The following is a 27163-nucleotide window of genomic DNA, read 5'->3' as shown; positions in this document are numbered from 1 at the left end:
AAAAAAATTGTTTACACACATTTATTTATTTATTTAAGAACATTCTAGAAAATTGCTAGTATGCTACACTGAAGAAGTGTATATTAGATTATCTGGTAACGTATAATTATGCATTGATGCATTAGGACGTGAACTCACCTTTTGCATTTCTTTACCTGAAGACCCTATTTCTATCAGAAGAACAGAAATACAATAAAATACATTACTTGGTAAAAAAATATTTTTACATAACTTAGTTTTGAATATCGAGATGGGCAATAAAGTTTTTTTTATATGTGAAGCTAAGGGCTCATTCCAAGTGCTGCTAAAACTCTCAGACTTTGGGAAGAAAACCCCCAACATTAATTCAATGCAATGCAAAGCTGCACAGAAGTGCACAGAATTATGAGAAATGCTGTTTTCTTCGTCTTTTCCCTGGTTATTTTCTTTCAGTTTAAGTGACACAGAATATACCACCTAAGCAGTCTTTCTGCTGTGCCTTTTGCAATCGGACATGTCTATCTCATATTGGCCTCATAAGCCACCAGCGTGCTTGTAACAAACGTGGATAGAGCCTTTCCCAAATCTTCGTTCGTGAAGCCCAGCCGTGATGATGAAGTGACACGGTTAATTTTTCTTGATTTATAGAACTTTATAGAAATTCATAGGTATAAATTTAGAGGCTGTCTATATGTTAAGCTCTTTGACATGAAAACAAGTGTTCAGAATCCTTAGACAAGATTGCAGACTTGCAAAAACGAAAGCATATTTTTCTAATATAATTTTTAAAGGACAAATGTACTCTCAGCTGTGCCATATTTCTGTAAGTAATGATATGCAAAAGACTGGCCCCTCAGCTGATGGACTTCAGTATTACTTAATGCTAGGAAAGCAAAATCCCCATAAACACGTCTCACTAAGTAGAAAAAGTCTGCAGTGTGTTAGCTAAGGAATAGGACAAATGAAACCTAAAACTATGCAGTTAATAGGTGAAAAGTCAACACGCTCTTAGTTTTTCCTCAGATTCAGCTGTCGAGAAGGGAAAATATGTCTTCATAATTTATTTTCACTCTTTGTTTACAAGTGAGAACTATTTTCCCAGTAAAGGAGCTACTGGAATGAAAGAGCAGTTGAGAAATACCCGATAGACACTGTGCTTGGAATAGTTCTGTTTGTATTAAGCTTTTGATTAGTAATATGAAATGTCCAATATCCTAAGAAGGCTAGAAGAAGAATTTCCCCTTGCTTTCAAATTGTTTACCAATCTGCATTTTTTGAGGCATGTAATGCCCTCTGGTGGTTCTCGAGCTTTATGGCAAGTTAAAGTACTGGAAAAATGGGAATTAACGGTTGGGTGTTCTTCCTTTCTTTCCCTCAGATAGCTCAGTCACAGAGGTTTTCTTGCGATCTACAGTTTTGATAATTCTTTTGGCAAGCTGTTGAGGCTTTACCCAGAGCTGCTTCAAAGAGGATAAAGCTCTTGCAGCCCTGTCATGAGCGAGCTGTACTCCCTCGGAATAGGAAAAAATCCTGCCAGTGCTGAAGCAGAGCTTAAGTGAGATTGTACTCTGAATTGCTCTGTCATAGGACTAGAAATAAAATACATGTCTTTTTCATGATTTAGTCCTGTGTATCATTGCACAAAGAGGACCAGATAGTGTTTTGTGAAGATTGTCATTTTTTTAGAACAGGGGATGAAAAGGTGATTGAAAAGATGATGAATAGAGAATTGACATAGGCAATCTCTTCCCCTACCCTGCTCTCCCTCCCTCCCCCAGTCATATCTGCCTGATACTGTCTTTCTTTGAAAAACTCTAAGTAGAATTATTAATTAAAAAAACTAAAGTAAAATATATGTGAAGTGGTAACTGGAAATGGACTTCAAGCTGCAAGTAAAAGCACCATCTCTGGCCATTTTATTCATGTAATGTAACAATAGTTTTATGCTCTATCTATCAAAAGGACAGCAGATAGATGCTAGATAAATGGATATTTTTTCTTGACCTAAATTGTTAAATATAGAATTGTTAAATATGTCTTTCAAACAGAGAAGTCACTTTCCTATGTCAAAGACCAGCAATCTTAAAAGTTTTTAACCTTTACACCCAAGGCAAGATACCAAATATTAGCAAGACATAAAAAGAAAAGGAAAAGAGCCCACATCATTTATAACTTACAGGATTCCAGCAGAGGAGAAAGAGAGTGGATGCACGAGACTTTTTGAAAATTCAGACGTTCTGTTTTGTTGCACTCCAGCTGTATTTAAATACTAGTGCTGCTGAAAGGTGTTGAGATTATTCAACATAAACTGATCTAGACATTAAAGAAATTTTTGCCTTTGGTTAGATTGTTAGTGACAGTGTTGTGGGTTGCAAAGGGCGATTGTGAAATCAGGCGAACAATAATTCAGAAAGTTCTTTTTAACATGACAGAGCTGACTGGAGGCTCATTATAAATACCAGCTCCATATAAAGAAAGGCAGAAGGGAATTGACTTCAGTGTTTTTATTCCTGGAGGTGAGAGACACACACACGCATAGTGAAAATAAACAGTGAATAAATAAAAATAACTCTTGCTTACAAAAGGTCAATCTAGTTTCACCCACACAAATTTTTATTGAAAATTATTTTAAAAACGTACAGTATTCTGGTTACTTCAACTTTCCCATCCCTTTGACTGAGAACCATCCTATATATTCAGAGAACAATCTTATTTTGGATCACAACTGTTCTTCTACTGTGAGTACCCCGCTCATGTCTTTAAGATTTCTCAAAGAAATTCCTGTGAAAGCCCTGTTTTGGCAGTTAACCTGTGATATTCCAACTGGCCAAGAAAGCTATGGTCCATTTTTAAGTGCCTGACTGTACTTCAATTTTTAAAAGTCTTAAGGTAGCTTTCTGCCATAACAGTTAGTGTAGATACTTTGCCTCAGAGCACATCTTCAGGTATGACAACCAGTTTGGTTTTTTAGGAGGGGCATAAGTTCAGTCTGACTGCTCTGAACTGAGTGAAAACTGCATAGCCCTATAAGACAAAGACAAGACTGAAATAGTATACTATTTCGAAGCCAATGCAAGTAAGTTCTCCCTGCTACATGTTCTCTATGTGTGGCAGCTGAATAGTTATTTTACTTACTTGATGCTGGCACAGTAACACTGGGCAATGCTTTCTTCCTACTGGAAGTATTTGGTGGTTTTGTAAATGTATATATAAACATCAAGGTAATTAAACTGTTGGACTGATTTGAGCACTGATTGCCCAATGGTGATGTGGGGATGATGGGGGACTTCCTGAGGTGCAGGCTGATGGTAGCCTCATCTCCTCAGATGGTAAGATTGATGGAGAGATAGACAACCGGTTAGCAAAGGCATATGGTGCTTTGGAAAACTCCACAAAAGAGTATGGCGTAATAAACACTTGAAGAAAAGCACCAAGATCAGTGTTTACAAAGCCATAGTGTTGTCTACTCTCTTGTATGGTTCCGAATCATGGGTCATCTACCGCCACCACCTGCGACTCCTAGAATGCTTCCATCAACGCTGCCTCCGTACAATCCTAAACATCCACTGGTCAGATTATGTGACCAATACTTCTGTTCTAGAGCCAAGCAGCTGTCACAAGTATTGAGGCCATGTGTACTGAGAACGCAGCTGCGATGGGCAGGGCACGTCTCAAGGATGAAGGACCACCGCCTCCCTAAGATCCTGCTCTATGGTGAACTTGCCACTGGCTGTCACATGAGAGGAGCCCCAAAGAAAAGATACAAGGACTCCCTGAAACAACATCTCAGCCTTGGCCATATTGATCAACATAACTGGTCTACTCTGGCCTCCAATCGGGAGGCCTGGAGACACGCCATCTATAACGCTGCTGTCTCCTTTGAGAACGCACACAGGATCACTCTCGAGGAAAAAAGGCAATGCAGAAAGAACCGTGTATTGCAGAATACACCATCTAAGGAGTCTTTCTGCTGTGCCTTTTGCAATCGGATATGTCTGTCACGTATTGGCCTCATAAGCCACCAGCGTGCCTGTAGCAAATGTGGATAGAGCCTTCCCAAATCTTCGTTCGCGAAGCCTAGCCATGATATAAACATCAAGTAAAAATGTACTGAATGACCCATCTAACATGCTCGAAGCCATTTACTGTGGCTATTTGTGTGGATGAAGACAGAAGGATCTAGAACTTCTTACCTGGAAAGAGCAGCAAAAGTTGTCAAGAGATGTATTTGAAGGCATTCAGTATTACCTATGGCAGGCATGAGGCCCCAGAAATGAAATGTCTTCCAGAACTATGTTGATGCCATTTGGCATGGCAATTTGAACAGAATCTGAGAACTCAGGAGGCTACTGGGATAGCAGAATAGTGACAGATTGACTTTATGGTAAATCCCTTAGTCAAAGCCAATCCTAATAAACCCTGAAGAGACTAACTCGGGAGAGGCTGGGGAAACGGAAGCTCGTGGCACACGTTAAAGTTCAAATGAGTAATTGCCATCTAAAATCTTTGTTGTGGCTTACCAGTTCTCAGGTTTGGAACAGGACATTTATTTTTTGAAAAAGCTGGTTGCATTTATAGGGCATTCTATCCTTGGATAATTTTATTGACAATAGGTACGCAGTTAAACCTGCAATTTCTCAGACAGCATTGTATTGATTACCTTTGCCACTTTATTGTATACTCCTTAAAGATCAAATCACCTAGAGTACATTAAGGAGTAATCTGACTTTCAGTTGAATGCCTTTTTATTATACTAGGTACTTTGGAGTAGTGGCACATCAGTTTGTGGAATGTGTTAACAGCTTCCTCTATTATTGTGCTCCCATAACAACTAAAAGAAGGGAAGCGGTAGTCTTACAAAAAAGAAAAAAAATTAATCAGTTTAGATAGCTATTCACTCTACAGAGAACTTCATCGAATAAAATATGATTAAGTTAATGGAGTGAGGTCAGACACTAATTAAACAATAGATACTTGTTTAAAACAAAACACTGTGCAAATCAAGTCTGAAACAAAGAGAATCAAGGTACAAATTTCACTGAATCAGTCTTGAACAAGAACAAAGTACAAGGTGAAACAAATTAAGAGAATAACAGGTGAATGCGAAACAAACAGGAAAAAAAAAGATGGGAAAAATGCCCACAAATAAAAGTCAGATTGTATGTTAAAACAGATTAAAGTCAACCAGGCCAAAAGGGATATGAAAGGAAAAACAGAACTATATGTGGTGCTCTATATGGTGAGTTGTACTTTAGTCACAAAATCTGAAGTGTAGGAAGACAATATTCATATCAACAATTGAATTTTATTGCTACCCAAGTGATATCCCTTGCCCTAGTCCTGGGGTTTTTTTTCTCTTCATCTTTCCTGACCTGTCTCATCTCATATTCTGTGAGAAGCAATGACCTTTGCTTACAGGGCTTTCAGTTCATCTCAAGGGGAGAAGAGGCACAAGAAGTGCCAATACCTTAATCAAGGATACAGCAGTCTGCAAGGGGATGTCTTTTTTGGGCAGGGTTAAGCTTTCAGTTTATGCAGCATCCTGGGACCAATGCTATACTCATGTGACACCTTACACTACCTAGGACCTTAATAAACATGCAATAAAGGTTCTCAGTCTGTCTTCCAGGACTGATATTTCTTCTTCACTAACTGCACTAGGTCCCAGCAGGTGACAGGATGGAGGAGGAAGATGAATCATTTGGATTCTGCTGCCATGGACTGAATTATCTCTGACTTATCTCTGAAACAACTGATGTGTCCTCCCAGAGATGTAGCCTGCAGCCCCCACTCCAGGACTGCTTCCTAACAGGAAGCCTCTACCGCCTCCACCTCTGTGAGCATCAGCTTTGTCAACACACCATCCAGTGCATCCCAAGCTGATTATTGGTAAAATGATAGAGGATGCATTAATCCCCAGAGACTTTGCTATTGCAGTTCATCATGTGGAAAGTTATTTTTAGTCTCTTGTACTAGCTTCTGGGCAGACCCACATGACTAATCACAAAACCACAACTGCAAAACTTACTGTTCCACACGTGCTTCTTCATTGTTTCTCATCTGCTTGGCTCTGTGTACACAGCACATGCTGCTGAACATATGGCTCAGCCAGAGTGAGACTAGAAGGTGGGAGAATATCCCAGAAGAGCAAAGTGCTTCCTACACTGGAATCATCATGGAATCATAGAATGGCCTGGGTTGGAAGGGACTTAAGATTGTCTATTTCCAATCGCCCTGCCATGGGAAGGGACACCTGCCACTGGACCAGGTAGCTCAGAGCCCCATCCAACCAACTTGCAAGGATGGGACATCCACAACTTCTCTGAGCAACGTGTTCCAGTGTCTCACCACCCTCACAGTAAAGAATTTCTTCCTAATATCCAATCTAAACCTGCCATCTTTCAGTTTAAAGCCAATGCCTCTTGTTCTGTCACTCCATGCCCTTGTAAAAAGTCCCTCTCCAGTTTTCTTGCAGTCCCCCTTCAGTTACTGAAAGGCCAAAACCAGCTCTCTGGCTGAGCCTCAGAAAAATAAAAATCATTTACCAACAAACAGAAAACTTTTTATTTCCTTTTATATCAAATTATTTACTTTCTGTTTGTTTGTTTGTTTGTTTGGGGTTTTTTTGTTAAAAAGGAAAGATTAAGAAGTAGTATAGGTAACAGACTAAGGCTTCTACTTGGCAGCGTTTTTCACCCCATGCATAGGCTGGCTGACTGGCTCAGAAATTCTCTTTTAGTGTCTAAGTCCTGCACAAGCTTCCCCGGGTACCCCAGCAGCCCCAATGGTCCTGTCTTTTATTGGCTCAGAAGTTGTGCCCTGCCACCCTTCCACTCCAACCATGCTATGTGCATGGCATCAGTAAACACCTTGGCAAAAATACATAACTCACACTGATATTTTTTCTCCCAGATAAACATGCTGGAGACATAAGCTTCATTACAAGACCACTAGGTGGCAATTTAGCAGCCCTGTTTTAAATGTTTATGATATTTGATTTCCCTATTGCATTAGACACAAACTTGAATGGCAAACTGAACAAAGTTCTGGAAAACATGTACTGGCTGTTCCTGCCAAATCTGTTGAGGTCTGTCTGTTTATCACACCCTTCCCAGAGGTGCATTAAATAGGACACAGCGAACACCTCTGGCCAGGTCGCAGGAAAGGTTGATTATCATGAGAAAGTAAGAATCCTTCTAACTCTAATATATCCTTTGTGTTGCAGGCTGTATAGGAGTTGTAGCTGTATATGCTATGAAGAGACTGACCCTGTCCACAGCCACATGCGCATGACATAGCTGCATACATTGAAGGTGAATTTCTGTGAGAGCAACCAATGCAGCAGGGGAGCTACTGCGGCCTTTGTATCTGCCAAATATGTCAGCAGTGACCCCACATCCCCCTCTTCTTGCTAACCCAATATCACAAAGATGGTATGAACCATTTTCCTAGAAATGGAAAGTTGTTTTCCTAACAAACAACTACTGTACGGTTGTCTGAGAGGATTGGATTGCTGCAGAATGCGTTTCAGGTCTGGAAGATTTAAGGCTGGCATCTAAACAGAGAGAGAGAAGATAAGCAATGCAAGTATATGTGTATGTGAGTGTGTACAGTTATTTTCATTACAAACGATAAAAAGATATATAAGGTATATATCAAAACACATACAAAAGCTACATACAAGAGAAATATTTTGATCGCATACCCATTCACCCTTGTGATAATGTTTATTTTTAGTCACCCTGTTCAGTGCTGAGAGCTTTTATGGATTTTACTTAGCAGTGAAGTGATGCTCAAATGACTGATACCAGAACTTTTGTGAAACCTATTCATAGTAGTGCCCACGGTTAATGATTCAATAAGGAGATTTACGAAGTATTTTTTTCCCCAGTGATCTCAAGTGACACACAGTAAAAGCAGCGAGCTTTTGATGTGCTGACATTTGTTCCTGGGGAAAAAAAATAAAAGAGCAATAGCATATTGTAAAATTTCAGCCTTCAGATGCTAAAAATAGGAGGAAATGGAAGAAAATAATTGCTTGAAGTCAGAAACCAACAAGACAATATGTAGTGCTTCTGTGCTTCAAAGCAGGCTGACTCAGAAGCTAATGTTTTGGTAGAAAAGGTCATGAAGAAAATGGTTTATGATTTTCAGTGATCTTTATATCAAGTGACTCTTAGGTCTCCAACTACAGAGCTGCTACCTGATGCAAAAAAATTCAACCAGTCTGTTAATAGCAGAAAATATTGCAAGTGAGTGCAATTGCAGGATGTGGGGAGTGGGGACAGAAGAAATAACATGGATGAGAAGTATTGAGGGTTTTTGTGAAGAGTGCCTCAATCCAGATGAAAAATAGAACAAAAGATGCTCCCATATAACACAGTAGGATGAACTAAATTTATCAATAAATAACTGTACTAATAATAGGAAGATTGATATTGATACCACTTTAGCATTTTTTTCTGTTTCCTTTCAGTTGTGCTTTTCATCTTGAAAGGAGCTGAGAAGGGGATTCTCACCTAAGGTAGGAATAGTTTAGCATTAAAGAGAGTCAGCTGAAGTAAGGGCAGAGTGAGGAAGGGAAGGTAGCTGTTTCCAAACCAGCTAGGAGAAAGGAAAACTTACATCTGTAAGTTCATCTGTAGCTTGAAAAATGCACCAATTTTTATCATTAATGAATAAGAAGGAACAAAGAGGGGAAAAAACCCAAGATTTATTGGGATAAGAGATTAGCTCAGTTGGTTAGAGCATGGTGCTAGTTGGATTCGATGATCCTTGTGAGTCCCTTCAGAATATAGAGTAATCAGAGTATTCTGTGAAGTCAGTGAAGAAGGTTAACCCTCATCACTGTATATAAGTATCTGAATGGGGGGTGACAAGAGGATGGAGTCACACTCTTCTGGGTGGTGCCAATCAATAAAGACAAGAGGCAATGGGCAGAAACTGATGCACAGGAAGTTCCACCTGAATATGAGGAAGAACTTCGTTACTGTGTGGGTGACCGAGCACTGGAACAGATTGTCCAGAGAGGTTGTGGAGATTCCGTCACTGGAGATATTCAAGAACCGTGTGGATGCAATCCTGTGCCATGATGACCCTGCTTAAGCAGGGAGGTTGGACCAGATGACCCCTGTGGTCTCTTCCAGCCTGACCAGGTCTGTGATGCTGTGATTCTGTGAATAGATCTGAAACTGAAGAAGATGTCAGGCTTTCCAAGTCGTAGGGGTTTTTTTTGATAGCTCAAGACCTCGAAAGTTTTAAGAGTGGTGCTGTTGCTTTTTGTGCTGTGACTGATAAACAGCTGCTGGTTTCCTGTCTACTCCCCGCCCTTGGGTAGTGTTACCTGCTGGAAAAATCCCCGTGCCATCAACTGAAGAAGGGAGCTTACCTAAAGGTACCAAAGTACAAAAAAACATGCTATAATATGTTTAGATGTTTTCATATTGGCATTGTTCTCCAAGGACTCTTTTCCTACTCTTCAGTAAGCAGGAGGTTCAGCCAGCTCCGCCCAGCAACAACCCGCGGAGCAGCCCCCGTGGCCGGCGCGGCACTCGCTCTGCTGGCCAAAGGTGGCTACTGCAGGCGCCCGCCCTGCCGCTCTGCCCCGCTCGTATCTCATACTGGGGAAAGTCGCGTCCCGTCCCGTCCCGTCCCGTCCCGCCCGCCCCGAGTCCTCCGTCCGCTCGCCTCGCGATGCTTTTTTGCAGTTTAGAGAGGACAGAGTCGCGCGACCGATCTCCAATGAGGAAAGGCTGAGAGAGCTGGGGTTGTTCAGCTTGGAGAAGGCTCCGGGGAGACTTCCAATACCTAAAGAGGGCTGCAAGAGAGCTGGAGAAGGACTTTTACAAGGGTATGAAGTGACAGGACAAGGGATAATGGCTTTAAACGGAGTAGGAATATGGATATATAGATAGATATCAGAAGTAAATTCTTTACTGTGAGGGTGGTGAGGCACTGGAACAAGTTGCCTAGAGAAGTTGTGGATACCCCATCTCTGGAGGTGTTCAAGGCCAGGCTGGACAGGGCTTTGAGCAACCTGGTCTAATGGGAGGTATCCCTGCCCCTGTCAAGGGGGTTGTATCTAGATAATCTTTAGGGTCCGATCGGATCCAAACCATTCTATGATTCCGTGATGTCCCATAGTTTCATTGAGCAACAGGTAGAGGGAAGCTACCAAGCTCTGTGGCAGAGGCATTCCTTATTTGACACTGCTTCTTAAGAAATTGTCCATTACACTTGCAAAGACCCGTATTTGAAAAATTTCTTAGAAAAACTCAATTACCAGCGAAAAAAATATTTTTTGCTTGTTTATTTCCTATGTGCAAACTGAGAAACTTCATGATCAGTCATAACCAGTAACAGTAGGAACCCACTTTCTATTTAAAAGTCCTAAAAAATTCTTTCAGAGAGAATTTTTCTTCCTTTCAGGGAAAAGAATTCTTTTAGAATAAACGTTTTCTCTACCTCCTGGAAACAATGGGGAATTTTGTTTTAATCAAAACATCCTGGCAGATGTTTTTTTCTTTAACAATTCAAGCAGCTTCAGAAAATTCTCTTTTTGACAAAGTAAAAATTTTCCAAACATTCTTATTTTTCCTCTTTAAGCCAAGACAAATTAGTATATGTGGGCACTTTAACACATCTGGCTTTGGAGCACCCAATTTTTATTCATTTTTTGCAGGAATGACTGTGTTATTTGTTACCTATACTAATTTTCCCCTTTAGATCAACAACAAATAACCAACCAATAACCTCATCCATTCCCTGTCTGAAATTCATAAAAAAAAATCCCTCAAATGCACTGTTGTCTAAATAACATACTTAAAACCTGAACTATGAATAGAAATTAAAGCCTATAGAGTAATTTTTTCCTCATTTTTGCGAATTATACCAGTTGTCTTCCTAATTTATAGCTGTCTTTTATCTTCCAGCAGTGACACCCCCCATCTGACTTATGATCTCTCCACAGGAAGTCATTGAGTGACACAATAGAGTTAATGAATTGGTCTTTCACCTCCAAAAACCTGATCTAAATGCTAGCCTGAGATAATGAGCATGATGGAGTTCAGTAATGTCAGCAGAGTATTAACTTCTGTTTAAAGGAAGAATGAGCACTGGCAGGAAAATAGATTTTAAGAGTGATTTGGAGCAATTGCACCTGCATGCATTATGGCAACTCTAGCCTTCCTTCATTAGAGTCATATTCACATTATCCCTTTGCTGTTTGAATAGAATTTGGCAGAGGTTTATCTGCAGAGTGTATCATTTATCATGGATCTTTCTAGATGTTTAAGTTCCCTACCACTCTAATATCTAAGCACCACACCTTCAGTACCTGGTTGTTTAATGTCAGAATAGATCTATACGGAGAATCAGAGAGAACCACTTAACCAGTCAAGGATAATATTTTTTATCACAGGCATACATAATGGCAATATATTTCAGGAAAAAGATAACACTACCATCTATAAGCACCAGCTTAACTGCAGAAGTCAGCAGGACTGACTGAGTGTTCCTCTTTCCAGCACAGAAGGGCCAAATAGAGTGTACTTCACTGAGGATCTCTATCCCTGCTAAAGGTGGATTATTGCAGTGCTTTGAAGGCCTTCAGCACCTACAGAGGTAACTCCTTCACTCCTTTTTTGAGGGACTTGAAAGAGGTCAGCAACATCTTTCCAAGCACTTCATCATTCATAGACATATTACAAACTGTCAAACAATTTGGCGAAAGACAAAAAAATTTCTTTATGTTTGTTGGCATTTTTTCACCCTATTTCCAGCTCTCCCTCTTTGTTGTTTCAGACAGATCCCACCTGCACTTTCAAAGGTCACATTTCTCAGTCTAAACTGAGAAGCATCTCACATACTTTTCCCAAATTCTTGACAGGTTTGTCACTGTGCTAGTCCGGTGATGTCATTATGTATCTTAAGGCTCCTTCAGAAAGTGTGGTATCTGACATAAAATGATCCATGTGCCCATACCAAGTGCCTCCACCCACTTACAAGCTTCCACAGGCTCTTCAAAACAATTGTGATTGTCTAGTCCTCTTGTCAGTTTAGACAGTGTTTCTCTGTAAAGCAGCAGCACAATGATAGATCGCAGAAAGAGCAGCTGGGTGCCAGTGAGCAACGGGAAAGGCTGCCACTCCCTAGCTGGAGTTGCATCAAGAAGACAAACAAATGAAGAAAAACTCAAACAGAAAATCCTAGAATTCACTCCCAGCAAAAATAAGTCCAAAACACAATAAAATTCAAGCTTTTACCTAAAAACAAAAACAAAAACAAACCACCAAAAAAACCTCCACTCAACCCAATCGAAACCAAACAAAAAAAACCCCACAGAGTATTTGCAAACTAACTACTGTAACTTTTCAAGACAATGAAGCCCTGAGTAACCAAAGAAAAGAAGTATTTTAGAATAGTGAAATAGTTGGTACCATTGTGTGTACACAGAAAACACCATCTTTACATCTTAGGCAAATAAGCTTTATTTTTTCCTGAGAGGCAGCAGCATCTGAGTGGCAGCAGCATCTGAGTAACTTGTTCTCTGAACAGTTATTGGTACTTCACACTCTTACACAGACGGATGTTTTTACATTCACCTTTTTTTTGTCACTCTGACTTCAGCCTTCCAATCCCAGCAAAACATATCTATTGATTACAGCAGGCAGAATGTAAATGGCTTATAGACTGGTGTTCTATTGGCTTTGCTATTACCATCTTTTTACTCTCTTCTTGGTTTTATGGTTCGTTTGGGTTGTTCAGCTTTTTTTTCTTTGACAGTTCTTGATTCACCCTTAATTATGGTCCATAAACAGCTTTAATACAGCTTTGTCCTCCTCTTCTGCTCTCCTACCTTCCCCTCCACAACTGCCTGCAATTCCCATCAAAAGGCTGGTTCAGACCCTCACAGTTCACCTGTTCATACCCAAGTTTATCTAAGCCCAGTCTATGCCTGTCTCCAATCAAAAGTTAATTTTAAACTTGAACAGATGTTTGTCCCTAGAGTTTACATAGTTTATATATTTAGAAGATAAACGTTCTCTTGGCCTTTGTTAGTCTATATTAAACAAGCCAAATTCTTTTTCAGGTGTGACTGACAGGGAGCAGTCAGTGGTGTTTGTGCTCAGTTGGTGCCAGAAGGCAGCTGAACCCGCAGCAGACTTGGACCTGAAGCCAGGCAGGTATGTGTGTGTGGATACCTGCAGGTTTGTGATTTTCAGTACTGGATGGATTTGGTTTGATCAGAGTGCAGGTGGAGAAAATGCACCTGGATGTGCAAAGCAGGACCTCAGTCTCTTCTCAGACATGGTCCCCAGTCACACAGTTAACCAAGAAGTTTTCTCAAACATAGCTGTTTAACAGGTGAGCTCTCTTCTATTCATGGAATATTATTGTTAGCTCTTAAGACCGTGTCCTTACACCTGGTAAAGCTGAGCTGGTTTCCTGGTTTCCAATAGGTTTGAAGGTTTTAGCAGTTGTTTTTGGTTTTTTTTTGCCTTGGGCTGAGGCCAAGAGCGGTAGGGCTCAGGGGAGATGACTTGCCCTGATGGTATGACCCAGTACTTGCTCCAGACTGCATGAACAGAGCACTCAGCAGGGTACTAACACGTCAAAATGCTGAGTAGGCAGCACTGAAATGCTGAATGTGGCACATATGAAAAGCCCTGTGCACCAGGGACTTGGTATCTTGCATGAGACCCACAGACATGCGAGCTTCAAGACCTGCAGAGCCTGACATGAGCACAGCCCAGGAAACACTGCTTTTAAGTGCACATGTGTGGGGGAAAGAGGACTATAAAGATGCTTGGGAAGGAGTTATCTTTTGCTTTTTCTGTTTGCCTATTCATTCCCTTTATTCTGTGCTCCAGCTGAGAAGGAATCTCTCCGATGTACCCGTATGTACTGTCATGGCAGATTTGCTCAGCTACATTAGGCTTTGGTGTAATTCTATGTCTTAGATGTCTTATTTTATTTAGTTAGTTTTAGTTTTAAAGGTGCATTATGATAAGATTTTGGGGGATTTTTAGGATATAAGGGGAGTATGAAGTTTATCGGTTAATTTCTTTCAAAAGTGTGTGGCAGGTCAGTGGAAAGGAAGTCTTCTTGCCTCATCCTCGCTACAGCACCCTGGGTCCTCCTCTGCCTCCTGGAGATGCTGTCTTCCCCAGAAGCTCCTGGACATGATCCGAGGAGGGAAGATTCACAACTGAAGGACAGAGCAGACAGAAGGGAAATGGAAGATCCAGCAAGGAAAGAGCACAGCAAACATGGGTGGGTGACTCCTGAGGAGAGCACCATCAAAATCACAGCCAAAACAGGAGAGAAGGAAAAAAATCACCCTCTCCTAAGGTTTGAGAGATGGCAGTGCGGCCACTTGGGAAGTCACTGAGTTGTTAGTTGGAAAGCAAGACTGAATGTGAAGGCTGGCTCTGCTATGATACTTGGGACTGGAAGACCCTCAAATTCTCTTCTGTCTTCCCTTTTCATTTTGAGTTTTCTCAGATTTAGAAGTATGCTCTTCTAGTATCTGTTCTGAAATAAACTGGTTTCTAATTGTAAAATTTGTAAAAAGGAGAACAAATTCTATATATAAAAACTCCAACTTTTTATTCTTCTGGGAGTGATTACTTCCAAAAATGAGATTTATACACATCTACCTTATATTTTGGCTTATTCAAGATGAGCATCTAAAGAGTTCCAAAGTACATCTTTGGAATGTACTTCTTGGTAGCGGTCACTGCAGCATTTCACTGTGCTCCAGAAGGAGGGCACGGGTTCAGGTTCTGCAGCTTCGTCCTGCTGCTCCTTTTGCTGAAGTCAGTTGACTGTAGAAACTGATCAGGCAACAACTTGACCTGTAGTTGGCTTGCTTACGCCTTCCTCCTAGCTGAGCATTGTGTATTCACAGTTGGATTTCAAAATGTAGCTATCCAGGGAGTCTTATGTCTGGATATGCTCAGAACAAAATAAGAAATGTCAGAGCCACATTTTACATGGTGCTGTGGTCAGGTTAATAAATCTTGCAAGCTTTCCAAATAGTATGTTGTTGTGCTTGAGCAGGACTCGCTACCTCAAGCACAATGTCATCTTAGATATTGTTATGTAGCTTCTGCATCTTCAAAGATTTGCATCCAGTCAGCTGAAAAAACGCAGTGACCAGGCTCATTTTCATCTGTAGAATAGCAAGTAATGTACCCTAAAAAAAATTGTATTTGTGCCAAAAATATGTACACAGAAATGGTAGCTATGTTTCCAAGCTTTAGGTTTATTTTTTAGCAAGCTAACAAAAATGGCTTTGTTTTAAAATCAACAACCATGTCTATAAAAACGTTTGATACACCAGAAACACATTAAAATAACCGTATATGAATGCACAGTATGCCTCCAGTGATAATACTAACACTGTGCCTTGTGCACATAATCTTATTTTCATGAAGGACTAGTAGAATTCTGCTTTTCGTGATCATATACATGGTGGAAAATTGACCAGATTAATGTTCTCATGACAAACTGAGATTTCAGGTACACCAATTGGTGTTTTAAGGACCAGTGTAAACAAATCCTGTGTTTTTAGCTGGCAGTGAAATGGCTCTGAACCTGTAAAACGGAAATGAAACATAGGCTGTATTTGTAGGATGTTGAGGCAATCAGTAATTTTGAAGCATTGCTAGAATGCTTCCTGTACTCAAACTCAACCACAAACCCTAGGAAAACGTATGTTTAAACTTTCTTAAGAAATGCAATGTGCCCTGTTTCCTAGGGGAAGGAATCTGGCTCAGCAGCTTTGTGCAACACAGCTAGACTGCTGCCAGCTAGCGAGGAGCTCTCTGAACCACCCAGCAGCTAACAAAGAGGCTGCAATGAAGGGATAGGCCGGCTATGCTTCCTGCTGTAAGGAAGCTACCTTTTGTTACTTGAAAGCACTTTTCACATTTTTCATGTGTTTGGGCAGAAATCTACCCAGAATTTTCTTCCCCAGAAATTTCTTTTTTTTTTGGAGTTGGAAGACTCTGTAATTCAGGTGGAGAAACAGAAACTAGCTGTGGAGAGTCCAGAGATTTCAGTTAAACCTCATTCACATAGAAATTATTTGGAATTAATTTGCCAGTTCTCAGACTTATCCAAACTGAAGAGACTTTAAGGTGCTCACCCCAGTCCCAGAGCACAGTTTAGCTGATAGTGCCAGTGATGATTTTTGAGCAACCACTCTTGCTCAAAATAGGCATATGCACGTTTTCAGGATCTGAGAGGCAGGCTGCAGTCAAAGAACAGGGAAAGAACAAGAATGTTCTCCCATACTGAAAGGAAAACCTGCACTGACCTCCAGAACGATGAAATAGAGAAGAACCTCCTGAGCTACTGACAGGAGCAAACAGAAGCTTCTGCCTCTTCAGTCTACTGTACCTGAGACATGAAGAGAGGTTGTTTTTGTTATTACCTAGTATTGGTGTTGTCATGCAACATGCATGTACTCTGGAGTTTCTAGTATCACTTTGAGATGATAATGACCTTGAGAAAAGTGAATTAAGGATTTCATATAGTAAGTTTTCTAGATGTTCTAGTGTAGTGCTAATTTTTAGTGGAGAAGAAGGAAGCTTTCAATTCTTTCTAAATTTAAGAAGACAATAGATCTGAAAGAAAGACTGTTAGTAATTCTGTGGTGTAGATTTTGAACTCTACAGTCACATAGTTTGCTATTTTTAATTTACATTCAAGTCATTTGGATTCAATTTTGAGGACAGAAAACAGATAGAAATCCACAGTATGGTTGCAAAAGCTTCTTTGAAGTGAAATTTGACTCATGTGGTTACTGCTACTGGTTTTATTGCTCAAACTGTCTGAAGAATTTCCTAAGTAGATTTATTGAAAACAGTTTCTTAAAACCTAGTCCTCTCTACAACACCTACAAAACCAAAACAGATTAAATAAGTATTAAGAGAGAAAAATAATACTAAAGAATCTAATTATACTTAATAAGATAAAAAATTATAGAAACTGTCCCAATGATTGTCTTTTCCAGTTATTTAGAAAGAACATTGAAACACAAATAATTCCTATTACTACTTCAGTATTTAGGGCTAGTTTTAAGAGGGGGAAAATGGAGATTTTAAGAATTTGGAGAAAAAAAATACATTTTATTTCTGAAAATAAGCCAAAGGTACTCTCTGTGGTGTATATTGTAGAACAACAGCATGCTGTAGTGAACAATAGCATGTTGTAGTGAAAGAGAACAACATAACACAATTGCTTGTATGTCACATTGGTACTGGTCCCCTGTCTGAAATCTCATGGCCCAGTGACACCTCGGCCCAGGAAGGGCCAGTAAAATTCATTGCAAAATAAATGACACTAATAAAATTCCATTTGGTGGGACTGTTTAATTTTGACTCTGCTACATAAAAGCAAAACACATATGTATATATTTTAACTTGAGTATTCAACTTCTTCCTCTCTTCCTTCACATGGAAAAACATATTACCCCACTGTCCAATGAATCAATCTTGTCACCGCATTTTTTCCCTAAGTGGAAAAACAAAATCAAAGACCCTGTCTAAATTTAGAACTTCCTTGTCTTCACGGCAGGCTTCTCAATATAAAGAAAATCTTAGCCTCCATGTACATTTACCCACAACAAGTAGAAAATTTAAAAAAAATTATTTTTAATCAGAATTTAAGAACATTTGGATGGTAACCTGCTTTACAACAGTTGGTAAACACGAGGGCTCAGTAAATTCAGAGAAATTGTGTGGCTTTTGCAAACTACAAAGCCAGCTTGCTTCTCCACATCACATAGAGAGGAAGGAAAAGCGTTTGTGTGTCAAGAGGAAGAAAATAGGCAGGAAATAACAAACTCAAACAGGAGCAGTAGGAGCACTAGACATCTAAATAGATTTCAGGGACCCTTCTGTGTATTATCTTCCTCTGAGAGCGAGCACAGCCTGCCCTATCCCTGCTATCTGCAGCTGTTGCTCCAGAGTCCCAGGAGGTTAGAAGCAGCTCCAGCCCGAGCCAGGGTACTCAGCAACTGAGGAATTAAATGAGGCCGAGTGAGTGACTTCAAATGTCTGTCACACACCTAGGGGGAGGGGGGTGCGAGGAGTGGCAGAATCAAGAGAAAGCTTGGGAAAAGTGGTTTGTTCCATTGCCCTTTTAAAGGTGTGACAAAGTGCTTGTTGAAATACCCCAGCTGGCAGGGAATGTTCCTTCACAGGCAGTACAAACAACTAGCAGAATTGTCATAATCATATACATAGGAAAATCCCTAAAAATGAAGGTGAATATTTGTATAGATCCATACACATATTCCATTTACTTTTTTTTAAATTTTTTTTTTAAGTGCATGCCATATGGACATTTGAGGGTTTCCTGCTAATGGTATATATATGCTGCCTGTGATCATTACCCTGGAACAGGAAAATTGGAACTTAGAAAGGATTTTGTTAATAAGCCTTTCCTAAATGACACTTTTGCAATCCACCTCTCAAAGGAGTACAGTGCCAACTTTGTTGTGAGGCAGATGGTAGTGAAAAAGGTGGATGTGACTCTGATCATTTAACAGGGAAATTAATTTATGTGGTACTAACCAGCCTCCAAATTGGGTTTATTGGCTCATTACAGTTTCTCCAAAACACCAAAGCTTTATGTTTTAAAGAAGCTGAAGGTTATTTTCAGGATATTTATGAGAGGGAGAGAGAGAGAGACAGACACACAGAGAAAGAGAGAGAGAGAGAGAGAGAGAGAAAGAAAATTGACTTAATGACTGAATCTGTATTAAAGGTAAAATGACAACTTCTGTGCAACTTTCAATGAAGGACTTTGCAAATCAGCCAAGGAATGTTGAGGAAATCCTCCTGTCTAGTAGTAAAATGCATCTTTATCCGTCCTTGACTGCTTTAGTATGAATGTTCTTAGATTATTAGCACTGTGCTTTTGGCATGGATATACCTTCACTGCACAAAGTAAATGAAGTGCACCATGGCCTAGCATTACAGCATATAGATATTTCACTATTTCTTTTTATAAACAAAAAATTCGGATCTCCCGAAAGCAGAATAATTCTATTTAGTATACTAAAGAGAACAAGTTCAGAATGAAAGATGGAAGGCAAAATGGAGATTGTGCTTTACATTTCAGAATTTTATGTCAGATGTAATCCTTATATTGTCACTACTTGTGGCAGTCTGTGGTACATCGTTATCGTAAGGATGATTAAGAGCCTTTAGTACCACCCTGCCTGAGGAAACTATAGTGTTCCTAGATCTGGTGATTTAAACTTCATTGCTTCACTTCCTTCAAAGTAATTATTTGTGCTTTTAAATTACCTAGTCTGAAAAGGATTTTATGTAATGCATTACAGTATGTGCTCTGATGAGATTTGTAAAGATTCCTTAAAATTTAGTCCTGAAGTTTTATTAGGATGCTGTATTTGACTGTTACCTTTAATAATTTTTTTGACATTTCATGAAATATGCTACAACTGCAAGATTAATAAAACACTATTAATCTAGTCACACACTAGTCTGTGACTTCATTTTGGATCTCTTTCCTTACACTCATACAATAGTGATAGAAGGGACCTTAAAGATGAGCTAGTTCCAATCCCCCTGCCATGGGCAAGAACATCTTCCACTAGACCAGGTTGCTCAGAGCTCCATCCAGCCTGACCTTGAACACTTCCAGGGATGGGGCATCCACAACTTCTGTGGGCAACCTGTTCCAGTGCTTTACCACTCTCACAGTAAAGAATTTCTCCCTAATATCTAGTCTAAACCTACTCTTAGTTTGAATCCATTCCCTCTTGTCCACTACATGCTCTTGTAAAAAGTCTCTCCCCATCTTTCCTGTAGGCTCCCTTCAGGTACTGGAAGGCTGCAATTAGGTCACCTCAAAGCTCTTCTCCAACCTGAACAATCCCAATTCTCTCAGCCTTTCCTCTTAGGAGAAGTGCTCCATCCCTCTGATCATCTTGGTGGCCCTCCCGTGGACTCGCTCCAACAGGTTGATGTCCTTCCTGTGCTGGGGACCCCAGAGCTGGATGCAGCACTCGAGGTGAGGTCTCAACAATGCTTAGTTTGTGTTTGACTTAGTCAAAATTATTCGAGTTAATTCATTAAAATGAATTTTCAGTAGATTTTTTTCAAGAGCAAGTAGTATTTTAGTCTTCTTATTTTCGTCACAATCATTTTTTTATAACTTTGTGGAGTGTAGATATAAAAAATATTAGCAGTTTGTATCCAGGCACACCTGCACAGAAGCACAAGTCATGATGTGTTTAATTAGGCCAGCTCCTTCATATCCATTGGATGGGCTTTTTATAGATCCTACACTACAACCTGAAATTTTCAGGATGCACATGATTGCTCTTTCCACTTGAAACAGGAGCACTCTCATGGCTGCCTTGTTTTCATTCTGTGAGCTGATATTTATCAGCAGAAAAAGAATTATAGAAAATTGTTGAAAGGAACAACTTGCTGAGGGCCAGAAGCCTAGGGTTTTTGTGGCTTTTGAGGTTTGGGGGAAGGGCTACTTATATTGGCAGGTGACCTGAGATTCCTTTTTAAAAAATAAACAAAAATTTCTGATGCTTTTTGGAAGTGGGAATGTTGCATAGACACTCATACGTGACTTCTATTACATTTCAGTCCTGTACTAATACTCTTTTTCTCCAGAACAGATTGTCTGTAATTAGTTGAAATAATTACCTGCTATGAAGTTTAGGATATCCTCCAGAAAGACTTGGCTAGAATGAAGAATTCCCAAATCCCAAACTGAGACTTAAAATAGTCCTCTCTAATCATGGAGATATTTATATTTGACAGCTCAACCTTGTTTCACATGAAAGTTTTCAAGGCAACTAGAGCTCTGCTTGTAGTCCATAGAAATAAATTAAGTTTGACTCCACTGCACCCTGTTTTTGCCAGCCTGATTGGGTTTCTCACAAAGTTTCACATGTGGGATGTACCTACAAAGCCAGCTGTAATCACTTTATGTAGCAAAGGGGAGGTTGTGGTGAAAGCTGTGCCAAGGCTTAGAGGTCAGAGCATCTCTGTAGGCGCACACCCTCTTTGCAGGGAACCATCCCCTCCCATGGTATTACAAGGATAAAAACTTTTTCCTCCAGTCCAACCACAGGTAAGAGGTTTGGATCAAAGTGGTTGAAGTGGTCCAGATACATTGTGTTCATAAGGACAAGAATTTCCTCCCTGCTGGTTAGGCTTTCCTTTCAATCACAGCCCAATTCTTCCACCATTTATGCTCAAGATTCCCTACCTATCACAGTTGCCTGACTTCTTCCAAATATCTGTATGGTTGTAAACTTTTAAAGGGCAAATACAGACAAAAGAATTACATATAAAACATAATGAAATAAAATGGAGCAAGGAAAGAGAAGGGCTGCTTTTCAAATATTTTCTAATAGCACTACTGGATTGTGGAGTAGTTCCCTGTGAAAAGCTGTAGTAGTCCAGTGATCTGAATAAAACGCAGTTGTGGTGGACAAGGTGGTGGTGGACAAGTTGTGGCGGACAACCAATTCTGCAGCATTGGTTACCTTGACAATGAAATAAGTGTGAACTATTAGGACTCAAAAAAACTAATGCCCTCCTGCGTTCCCCGAGACACACCTCAAGTGGGGAGTGGAAACATGGTTGGTTTATGACTTCTCTTGTAGCATTAATCCAAAACTTTATGCACATGAACTACTCATTAGTCTTTCTTAAAGAGGGCAGCTACCAAAACAGAAGATTCTGAGACTGATTATAAAATTTCTGTAAAAATATTTGACAGGGAAAAAAGAAATGTTTCAATTATCTAGGTTGGTGGTCCCCAAATGTTTTGCTTTTGCAATTCTACTTATGTTGCCGGTCTTGGTTTCTATCAAATTACCATAGATGGCTAAGAAGTAAGTGCTGCAGCTTTCTTTGAGGTCACAACCTCCAGACTAAGAACAAATGCTGGTATCCATAGCATGTAGCAATACTTCTATTTTATTAAAGATTATCAACCCAACCTATTTTCTACTTTGAAGGAGAAAGGCAAGGGAGGAAAACACTTGTTTTTTCCAGATAGAGACATTGTGTTGTATCTGTCCAAAACAGAGCTATCCAGAAGTCCTGTCAACACAAAATGTGTCACAGTACTAACCAGAAAACACAGTTTCCCTCCACATCAGCTCATGGCACAGCAACTTCATGAGTCTTTCCCAGGTCAGAACGTTTTCATCTTAGTCAAAAAAACATGCTGGAAGAGGCTTTAAAAAAGTCACTTATTAATCTAAAATAAAAAAAAACTGCAAAGCAGAAAACAAGTAGTTTTCAGTGCAGATCAGACTTCTCCTCTCTTCCTTGCCTGTAATTAAAAGCTGACTTTGAGTGCTAAGATCTGAGTGTCTCCAGATTTTGAGATGGAGTCCTAAGGAGTCCAGTGACCAGAAACCAAAAACACAGCAGATAATGGTTTATACATTTCAGAGTGGAAAAAATGCAAATGAAAGGACTTGTTACATGAAATGCTGCAGACTTTCTTCTTCCCCGAAGTCCGTGGCAGTTGCAAGTGTTCACTACCTACAAAAGATAAATTGGCCTATGATATCATACTCTGAGATTTCCATGAGAACATTTTGTGGGATAGTATAATTGATTTTATACCAAGTGTGAACCCTCTGGACCGAAAAGTCTATGCACTCCTTCTAAATATCATTTCTTTTCTATTCAAATGCTAATTTCCACTTGCAATGTGTATTCCTAAACTCTGTTCAACATTTTTCAGAGTCATCTAGTAGACCTTACTATCCCAGGTTTTAAGTGACCATCTGAAGCATGTCAAAGACAGACTTTCAGAAAATGGCAACCTTTTATCTAAGAAGACTGAAAGGCTGAGAGAATTGAGATTGTTCAGCCTGGAGAAGAGAAGGCTTTGGGGTGTCATAATTGCAGCCTTCCAGTACCTGAAGGGAGCCTACAGTAAAGATGGAGAGAATCTACTTACAAGAACATGTAGTAACAGGACAGGAGGAATGGATTCAAACTGAGAGAGGGTTGGTTTAGTTTAAATATTAGGGAGAAATTCTTTACTGTGAGGGTGGTGAGGCACTGACACAGGTTGCCCAGAGGAGCTGTGGATGCCTCATCCCTGGAGGTGTTCAAGGCCAGGTTGGATGGAGTTCTGAGCAACCTGGTCTAGTGAAAGGTGTCCCTGCCCCTGGCAGGGTGTTTATAACTATAATCTTTAAGGTCCCTTCCAACTCAGGCCATTCTACCATCCTATGAAGTCAAATATGTTTCAAATGGATTACTTTACTTAAAATGGGTTACCCAAGAACATTTTCAATGAGATTCCTAAAGCATTCCTCCAATAATCACCACGGTGATGAGGTGTACTCACTATTTCACATGGCATCATTTGAACACATCGTCTAGTAATGTTTACTTTCTGGCTGCAGTAGACTCCTGCTGATAACTCACAGAATTATTGTTTCTCCTCACGTTTTACACTGTTCCAGATCTGGGTGCGTGGACATCCAAGAAAGACATGCAGAACGAGATGCTAATGCTGTAGGGAGCCCTATGTGACAAGTTAGAGCTGTTCTCTGTGGAGTCACCCTGTGTGCTGTCACTGGCGACTTGCTAGAGCGAGTAGGATGAGTTTTATCAAACTACATAATTTCTACTGGATTAAGCCCAGTTCCTGAAGTGCCTTTGGTTTTTCTTAACACTACAGTCCATCATGAGACATATTATTGGGGGGATTATATTGTTCAGGACAGCACGTGATTTGAAATTCCTCCTTGTGCTGGTGCTGTGCTTCAATAACACCTGTCAGTCTACCCTGGCAGATAAAGTGTTGGCTGCTACGGGAACCAAAAACCAAAGTGGCTCTGGTGTCCTGAAATGCTGGCAGTGAGCCAGCACTAAAGATCCCAGCTGGCACCGTGCCATTTTCTTTCTCAGAAATTCTTGAGGCTTCTACTCTTCCTGGTATTCTGCTGTTCTGCTATTATAATTCTATATTAGCAGTCTATGGTTCCTTGTGCTTTTAGCAATATCCATATTAGCTCTACCCCCATCCTAGTACTCCTTATGTCTTAGTCCACAATCACAGAGCTGGCAATAGTAGCTCTTAAGTTAATATTCCTTCTTTAACCCCAAGAAAGAGTATTAACCATGTTTTTTCATTGTTGGGGACATTACTATCAAAATCTTTAAACCTGAGTATTTATTTACCTTGGTATATAAGGTTGACTGTTTGCTGACATTAGGAAAGACGTGGGAGTCTATTCATTAGTGAGGGTTTTTTTGAATCTATCCTGGCTTCATTAAACGGGCTAAAGCCAAATAAATTCTTGGCTGTCAATCACCCATTGTCTTGGTTCATTACACGACCCATTTCTTAAGGCTCACCACAGCAGGAATTGTTTTCATTTTTGTTCTGCTAATGGAACCTGATTTGGAAAAACTCAATGGAAGTCATTCAAGGAGCCTTAGCTTCAAATGAAAAATATGAAACAATTTATTTCCCAGTGGGAAAAAATGTGGGTTGGAGAAAGAAAAAGGCAGCAAAAGAAAGAAATGCAGATAGATATAGAATCACAACTCAGTCCAGAGTGTGGAAGCCTAAAACACTGCAGGAGTAATCCATGTAATGAACCAACAGCCTGAGAAACCCACAGGGAGTTTCCAAAACATTTTCCCTTTGGAGAAGATAAAAATAATTTCCATAAGAATTATCGTCAGGGGCTTATAACCAACACAAAGATTGTATACTATGTTTTCAGCCAACTGTTTCTCCAGTGTGGCTGAATAGAAGTTGGTAAAGCCCTTCTCTCAGATAAAAGACTTTGTTCTGCAGCTCACAGAGCAGAAATATCCTTGTTTCAAGTCCTGTTGTCACCATCCTAAAAAGGATTGCTCTCTGTCTATCTAGGTATCTTAATACACAGGCATATATCCAAGTGACAATACCACTACCAGGCTGGGTTTTATTCTGAGTTGAGCTTGACACTGTAAAAAAAATTATCAGTAATAAAAATTTTTTCTCTTAAAAAATTTCACACAAAAGATTATGTGGTTTTTTTTTCATAATAATGTTTTAAAAATAATCCATAGAATATGGGGAGCAACAGAAGCAGGACATTCTCTATTTGCAATTAATTTTATCTCTGTGACTAACATTTGTTTTTAGCTTCATGGATATTCAGCAGTGTAGTATCAAAACCCTTTGTGTCAACAAATTTTTGCTTTTCAAATCTCAGAATAAAAAGTCAGGAAAAGTCAAAATTCTAAGGATTATAAAAATATGGTTAAACATTTGCATTATTATGAGTGAAAACCAAGTACAGCGTTTGGTATAACTAGGCTGTGAAGTGCTTAATCCATTATTCTAGTGAATTCTGTGAATTACTATGCTTTTTTTGAAAAAAAATATGGAAGCACTGAAAATATCATGTAGTATAGCCAGAACTTAAAAATTAATCATGCAGGTCAGACAAAACTGTTGTTAAAAGCAAAGCCATGAACGCCGAAATATTTGATTTTTTCTCTTAAGGTGGTGGTAGGAAACCATGAGGAAAAGAGCTTACAAAAAACTCAGTCCAGATTCTCTGCACTGCTTTCAGATCAACCTATTTAAGACCTAGCAGAAATTTTTCCAGGGTCAAAAATATTAGAATTTCTCCAGGTCCAGTGCTACCACTGGACTGACAAATATGACACTGAACTTCCACTCCCTTGGTGAGGGCCCTCTTGCAGCAATTCATACCAGGCAAAGTCCTTCAGTGTTTCTTTAGACCATGACACTGCTGACAACACCCCCAGCCATCAAGTTTCTGCATTCAGCAAAATCCAGATGGATTCAGAATTGAGGATATGAGATAATTAAGCTTGAAATCTGTTTCCATCCTCTGACTTTGAAGTCCCACATTTACAACTGCCAGAAAATACAGGTAGAAATACTGCTTAAAACATGAGGAAATACTTTCTATTGCTTAATGCAACCAAGGTCATTCACTCTAGACTACCTGCTGTAGCTGTGGAAAGATGTGTTGCTGAAGGGTTTGAACTGAAGGAGAGAGTTTGCAAAACTCAGTTACACTGGTATTAATAGAATACAGCCAGATGGTGCAGTCATCAATAATCTAAAAATATCCCTGGTGCATAGTCAAAAGCAAAGTAGCATGAAAATTAAAGTAAAAAAAAAATCACACCAATAATGTTCTAAAAAACCTTTAATGGCAACTCACCCTATGTTTGCTGAAAGGTCGACGCGTAGAAACAGTGAAAGCCTTTTGCTGTGAGAAGTCATTGAAAGAAAATCTTACTGTTACCTGACTGATTTTAATATTGTGCTTTTATGCAACTGAGTTAGAATAAATACTTTAAATAGTGGCTTTTAAATGGCACCAATTTTTTGTTAAAAACATGCACTCATCCTCCTGTATACCTGGTCCACTAATGAGTAAAAATTCCTGTGACAAGCCTGATTCATCACTCCTGTGTGCGTTCTGATATTGTTTATACACCTTTATGCAGAACAGGCAAGAATTAACCACTCTGATCTAGTCCTATCTGTGCAACTATTGACAACTGTCTAAGATAGAGTGGTAATCAAAGTAATTCTCATCAAAATCAAAATATATATATTTATATTCATATATAAAGCTATGAAACTACCATAACTAATATATATATGATAGTTGCTCAACTGATATATACATACTTATATAAATGTATTTGTAAGCAGCCATTCACCCTGCCATCTGCATAGAAATAGTTCTAGTCCTCAGCTGCTACATTTTTGAATTATTATTAACCTCTCCATCTAAGACTGTGGTTGACAGATGAATGAAAGAAAGTAAAATAAGCACTATAGCAAACATTTCTTTCAATGTTTATTTATGATAATAAGATTTTTAATATTTTAATCAACGTTTATGAGCAAGTAGTCCACATTTAAGTCTTAGCAATTAGTTAATGCGAGGTTTAAATTTAGCAATATTAACTAGGGGGAAAAATTTACACAATTATACATTTTTTAAAAACCTTACCTGGTCATAATCTAGAGTTTTGATTTTCTCTAGGCCCAGGGGAGGAAACGCCACCAAAAATAAATCAATTTTCTTTTGCTAATCCCCAAAGAAAAAGGCAGATACAGTACATTTTTATTTTGTGCACATAAGCTATTTCTC

At 39.5% G+C, this 27163-nt stretch overlaps 1 long non-coding RNA gene across 3 annotated transcripts in view; it reads left to right on the top strand.

Moving 5' to 3' along the window:
• The window catches only part of LOC108506017, a 39209-nt gene extending 19781 nt beyond the window's left edge, over nucleotides 1-19428 (top strand). The window contains exons 7-9 of one of the 3 annotated variants that reach the window (XR_001877655.1): nucleotides 11505-11601; nucleotides 13070-13163; nucleotides 14055-19428. This is a non-coding gene — a long non-coding RNA (uncharacterized LOC108506017). Of the gene's footprint in view, nucleotides 1-5640; nucleotides 5869-7204; nucleotides 7387-11504; nucleotides 11602-13069; nucleotides 13164-14054 lie in introns of those variants that run through there. The other 2 variants (XR_001877656.1, XR_001877658.1) reach the window with 2 other exon arrangements.
• The last annotated feature ends 7735 nt before the right edge of the window (nucleotides 19429-27163 follow it).

This window comes from Lepidothrix coronata, unplaced genomic scaffold (assembly GCF_001604755.1).
Source record: "Lepidothrix coronata isolate B3197 unplaced genomic scaffold, Lepidothrix_coronata-1.0 Scaffold6, whole genome shotgun sequence".
Taxonomy (NCBI): domain Eukaryota; kingdom Metazoa; phylum Chordata; class Aves; order Passeriformes; family Pipridae; genus Lepidothrix; species Lepidothrix coronata.
Note: the sequence above shows the minus strand (reverse complement) of the source record. Positions and strands in the feature narration are given on the sequence as shown.